This window comes from Pipra filicauda, unplaced genomic scaffold (genome assembly GCF_003945595.2).
Source record: "Pipra filicauda isolate LSUMZ 115617 unplaced genomic scaffold, ASM394559v2 scaffold515_size390069_pilon, whole genome shotgun sequence".
Taxonomy (NCBI): domain Eukaryota; kingdom Metazoa; phylum Chordata; class Aves; order Passeriformes; family Pipridae; genus Pipra; species Pipra filicauda.
This window is the reverse complement of record NW_024104660.1, coordinates 166,829-172,832: the sequence shown is the minus strand read 5'-3', so window position 1 is coordinate 172,832 and position 6,004 is coordinate 166,829.

Here is a 6,004-nt window from a genome sequence, read left to right as displayed (position 1 = left end):
ATGGGGGTGAGTTATGTATTAAGCACTAGAAAGGTCATGGGGTGAGTTATGTATTCAGCTTTCTCAAAAGCCAGCCAAGAATTACTATACAGCCCAATGTGGAAAGTTTTTTTAATATCCTTCTCTATAATGATAGAGAAAATTAAATTCTAGTAATTTTATAGTTAACCCATTCCCAAATTGTTAGTTTTATTCACAGAGATGGTTCCTCTCAATATATTTTACTAAGCTCCACTCTAGCAGATTGGTAATTGTGGCTTCAGTCCAACAAAGCACACATAGAGGTGAACCTGCGAGTAGTTGAATAGATTTTAGTGAAGTATAGATATGTTTAGGGTATTCATACACTGAACTGCTTTGCTGGACTGTGGTTTAGATGAACACCATCTCTATATCACTCCATCAGCCTGTCCAGCAATGCAATGAAGCCAGCAGAAAGTTAATGTGATTGTTAAGTCATTGGAAATAGGGCATGCACAAGTCTAGGAAATCATCTTGTGGAAGCATTTGTCTGAAATTAGTTCTTGCTTTTTCAAATTAGCTCATTTTTCTGAATAAGAGAGCTGACTATTCTGTCCAAAAATGGTGAAATTAAATAAAATTAACATACTCAGTGATTAATCAAAAGAATAGGTGGCACCAGATTGCAGCATAAGAGCACATTTTAAAGGAAAAAGGCTGTTCAAAAAACAAATGCAAAAGATATATGTGTTTTGTTAACAACAGAAAAATAGTACTATTCATGCATTTTTTTAGTTCTGAATAATATCCTGCTAATTAAAATTAGTGTCAGCTAAATTTCCTGAATAGCATTTTAGCAACAATAAAGAAAACAATCCAAATTTCCTTTAAATACTTTGCTGCACATTAGAAATAATTATCAATTAATTTACTTAAATACCAGGCTTCTGCTACCATAGTCAATGAGGCTTGTACTACACAGCAAATTAGATTGCAAAACCCTAGTACAATCAGAAGGCAAGGACCTATACTGAAAAATCATGAAATGGTGCTGAGCTCAACAGGCAAAATTATCCCCAAGGATTTGTGCAGCATTGGACCAGTACCCTGGATGGGCAGCCAGAGGCAGGTGCTGACAGAACACTGCAGGACACAGAGCAGTTGTCTGACCAGGCTTGAGCCTCTTCCCAGTGAACAAGACCAAGAAGTGAGCATTGACAAAGCTGCCTGGGTGATTCAGGAGATTAGGTCCCATTTCAACATGCCTTAGGTATTCAAGTCTTAAAGAAACCCCAGGATACTTGGGCTAGAAAACACAGATTTTCTGAAAGAAAGCAAAAGATACGTAAAAACTCAGATAAGCTTTTTTACTTTAAAAAAACACCTCTGTGTGCACGTGTGGTTTTAAGCAACTTTAAGACAGGTTATTTCATTTAAATTTTTCTCTTTCTTCTTCTACCTTTGAGAACATGGTTCAGAGGCCGCTGAAATCAATTAAAGCCTTTCTCTGTATCAGTGATTTTGAACATCATTTGTGAAAAACCATCATGCAGTTGGCAGACAGACATCTGAGCACAAGCACTACACTTTATATGCACTCTGTACTTGAGTCAGGAGACTATTTGAGATCTCATATGAGACCATCTAACCTATCTTGCTAGCTGTGCACAGGAGCATTATCAATAGGTCCATGTGATTTTAAGAGTAAGAAGGTAAAAGTTTACTGAGTTACTGCTTTTCCACAGGTGATTAGACAGAGACCATAGACTTTCCTCTCCCTATTGCAGTAGGATTACTGTAACCATGATCCAAGGATATAAAAGAAACAGGGAGGAAAGTTGCTTTCATTGAAAAGTTTGAGGTGGAAAAGTACCCAGTAAATACCTATTCAAGTCCGAAAAGGCACAACAGACCTTCAGCTAAGTAAAGATTAGAAACAATTGGTCCAAGTTCACTATGAGAAAGCAAAGCAGTTACATAATTTGATCATCCCTTCTCCTTCTTTCAAAGTACTAGGGTTTATATTAAACCTCAATATTAAGCCTTTTGCATCAGGGTGGAAAAAAAAAAAAGTCAACCAGGAACTGTGGGGAACTAGTTGAAATGAAAGTGGAGGATATTAAAATGTCCTATAACCTCAATATCTCTACTTAATCCATGGAAAAATTCCCTCTGTATCCTGTTTCCTATGTTTTTTCTGAAGTTATTTTCTACGTGTAGAAAACACATGAGGAGGACATGAGGTCCATGAGAACCAAGACTGATACTTCTAATTTCAGTATTTGTGAGGCAGAAGCACAGGGAAAAGTAGCATAGAGAAAACAGAGGAAAACTGGAGAGAACAGGCTTTGGGGGAAAAAAAATCAATGTTGTAATTTTTAATGTCTATCCATAGTTTCCTGCATATTGTTTCTCTCAGCTGTGGTTGTACAAGTTGGGACAGGTAGAGACTATAGATTTTCAGGTTTATATTAGGTAACTTGGCTTCTTTATTCTGTCAAGGTTCTTTTCATGATGAAAATGAAAGAGGGAGGGGAGTTTAAAAAAAAAATCTTGGAAGATGTTTCTTCGAGTGCTACAGTTTTTGTTGGTTTGGTATATTTTTCCCTAATGCGCACAAGATGAAGTTTGCCACAAATATTTTCAATCCTACTAAAGAAATCTATTCTGTTTTAGGTAGTGTTTATTACAGAAAAAAAAAGAAAAAAAAAAAAGGCATCAGGGCTTGACCTTAAGTTCCAGGAGGCTTTGTGAAAATAAATAGCAAAGGTATTTTAATATTGAATTGAAATGACAGGATAGTGTGAGAGTGTGTGTGTGTGTGTGTGTGTGTACACCAGATATTTCAGGCTAATGTGAAGATACCTACATTTTTTCCTATCCTATTTCAAATAACAATTACTGCAATTTTTCTTTTGTTTTTTTCCTTTGGGATATTTTCAGATTTTAGCTATATGTTCTAGCCTAAAACATGAATGCAAAGAGTTGATATTTTCCTAGGCCACAAAGACCTTAGTTTTGTTTAACTTTAAACTTAAGTAGTTTAGTAGTTTTAACAGTGATTTTTTTGTTGTGGAGTAAGGAGCTGAAGAAAACAACTGCCAGATAATGTGGAGAGGAGGCAGAAGATTGTTATTCTTCTGAACTAGAATATCAGAAGTTCAAAGAGTGAAATAATGTCTCATAGTCTAATACGTTCTTTATTCATAACATAATCTGTCTGCACACTTCACATTTTCCCCTTGGCCTTGCAGGAGAAAAAATTGTCATTATATTTATGATTTGTTACACATAAAATATACTTTATTTTCATTTATGTAATTTATATTACATTTGTAAACAGATACATCCTGTCTAAGCAATGCACAGCAACCTGAGGGACCCGGGGGTACAGTGACTCATTTAACAAGCAATTACCTCGGAAAGATTAGGGAATTAAACTGTACCTGACAAAGCTACTGCTGAGTAAAAGATTCTGTTCTGGTTTTCTTTGAATGTATTTGTTTTAATTCCAAAAAAATCACCAAAGCTGATAAAAAAACCTTATATCTGATAAAAAAACATTACATGACAGCAATGAGAGCAGGCTTAGAGCATGCCAAGTACTTATTAAAGAAATATTTTTTTTTTAAGATAATTTAGACAATTCCACAGAAGGAAATTCCAGGTATTCTGTCTGTTTTAAACTATGAACAATTTTTTGGTCCTGAGTCCTAACATTCTTATCTTTCACAAATGAATCAAGACCAAAAAGATGGACTTATGTTTCGTGACCTTGTTATACTCCAGTTTCAACAAACTATTCATCTCAACTGATGGGTTCAGAGTGATACTCAAAACTGGTGCTCACATTCATCCTTCTCTCTTTTACACATTCATCCTTGACCCAACGGAAGAGGTTGAGGTGCCATCAGGGACTGCCTGGGGTCAGTTTTCCATGGGTGTTATTGCTGGGCTCTATCAGAAAGAATAGCCAGTACAACACAGAGACCTGAGTCAAGTGTCTTTAATTCAGTACTCTTCAGTACTCATGCCCATTTGCTGAACACTTGCATAAAGAAATTTGTTTCTACTCTATTTTCACTGAGGCTATTACCAATAAAACTGCTTATATAATTTTTCAGTAGCATCTTTGTAGCTTAACAGGAAGTGACAGCACAGTGGGAATAGTTATCTATACTTCCAGACAACAGCTCTGCTGAATCACTATATTCGATATGCTCCTGCATTACCCCTTACTTAAATGCATTGTTAAATTGAATTTAAAGGTTTCGGTCTGTGAAATCTGTCTTACTGTGGTTTGTTGGGGGCATTTTGTTTGTTTCTTTGTTTGCTTTGGTTTGGGTTTTTGTTTCATTTTTTTGTTTCATTTTTTAGCTTGTTATTTTTTCTTTCTTTTTTTGTGGAAATGACAGAACTTCCATCCTGCCTCTTTTGAATTTCACTCATTCCAATGACATATTGTTTCACAACAGGGTATCAAGAAAGATCAGATAGACCAGGATCAGATAGATCCTTATCCTGAAATGGAATTTGCATACAACAAAATGTCAGGTGTTGATGAAAATGTTGTTGATTCTTTCCACTTTTATTTTGCACAATTTTAAAAGTGAACAAAATAATCTTCAGTCCTCTTTTCTGCCTTTTAGCAGTGCATGAGCCTGCATAGCAACTCAGCCTGCACACATGGCAAAGACATTTACAAGCAAAGATTAGAATCCTTATTTGGAATAAACCATTGCAGTTTTATCACAGATAGATATCAGCTTAGGATATGACTACTTCTAACTCATAGAAACTGTTTCTGCAAGATGTATAAGCTACAATTATCCCTATACCATGATTCCTAATTCACCTTATTTTCTTTGGAGAAGTGAAAGACAAATTAGCTGACATACTTAGAACAGAAATGGGTATGTGAGTAGCATGATACCAGACCAAGACGTGCCAGAGTGAGTTGGCAAATAGATACCATGACTTAATTCTTTAATTATCTCTTCTGAAGAACAACACTGCTGAAGTTTGAATATCACAAAGCCCTTAGTGAAACTTGTCTGAAGTTGATTCATTTGGTTTCTCGTTGAACTTGTTCCTCAATGCTAATCTGCATCTCTAATTGTGTTTTATGTGCTTGGAATACAGTTTACCATCTTTTATTTCTACCATTGCATTAAATGATTCAGTAGTTATTTTACAGCTTAGAATAAATGCTCTGTTTATAAATATTACAATAAGCCTATACAGTAATTCGACTGTCATTCAAGCAACTGAAAACTCAGTCTTCAAGCTCAGAGGTTTAGAGGTGAAAGCTAACAATATCCATACCATTCTGGGCAAGATTGAGACCCTTATTTTCAAATACACAGAGCAGCAGGAGAGGTGGAATTCCCACAGAGCTGCATGCCTTCTGCATCAAGCCAGAGCTGCAGTCTTTGTCATCCTGTTTTTGAAGAACTAAGATGTCTGTTGATTTGAGCCTTATGCAGAAGAACTTTTAAAAGTGCCAGAGAGACTTCTGCCCTGCAAAAATAGCTGAACTATCACTTAGTGTATAACATACACCACTACCTCCAAAACTGTTCAAATTGAGAATCTTCCTGTGTCTGGGAGTGCAGGAGAGATACGTGTTACTGAGATGTTTTTCACTAAACTCTGAGCAAAAATTTGGTATAAATTTGTTCCAGAGGACAAAAGTCCACTTCTTAAATGCCTGATCCTGGTAGGCCTGTTTCTATTCATGTAGAACCATGACACTTATCCATCTGAGCTGTGAGGAAGACATTTCTAGACTTATCTACCCTGTACAGATGTCAGTGAGATGCTAGAGGAAACTACCCCTCTCCAGTTAAAGAACAGAGTTTGGCACATATTGGTAGGGTACAGGGCAAGTTCCATTTTCTTTGATCATAAGTTTACATATCATCTTAATCAAAGCAACACACTTTGCAAAAAGAGGGTAAGGAAAATCACCTGTCTGTGTTGGTGTGTTAATACTTCTCGTTAATACTTGATGTCTTCTGAACAGATACTGGCTTTTCAGAAT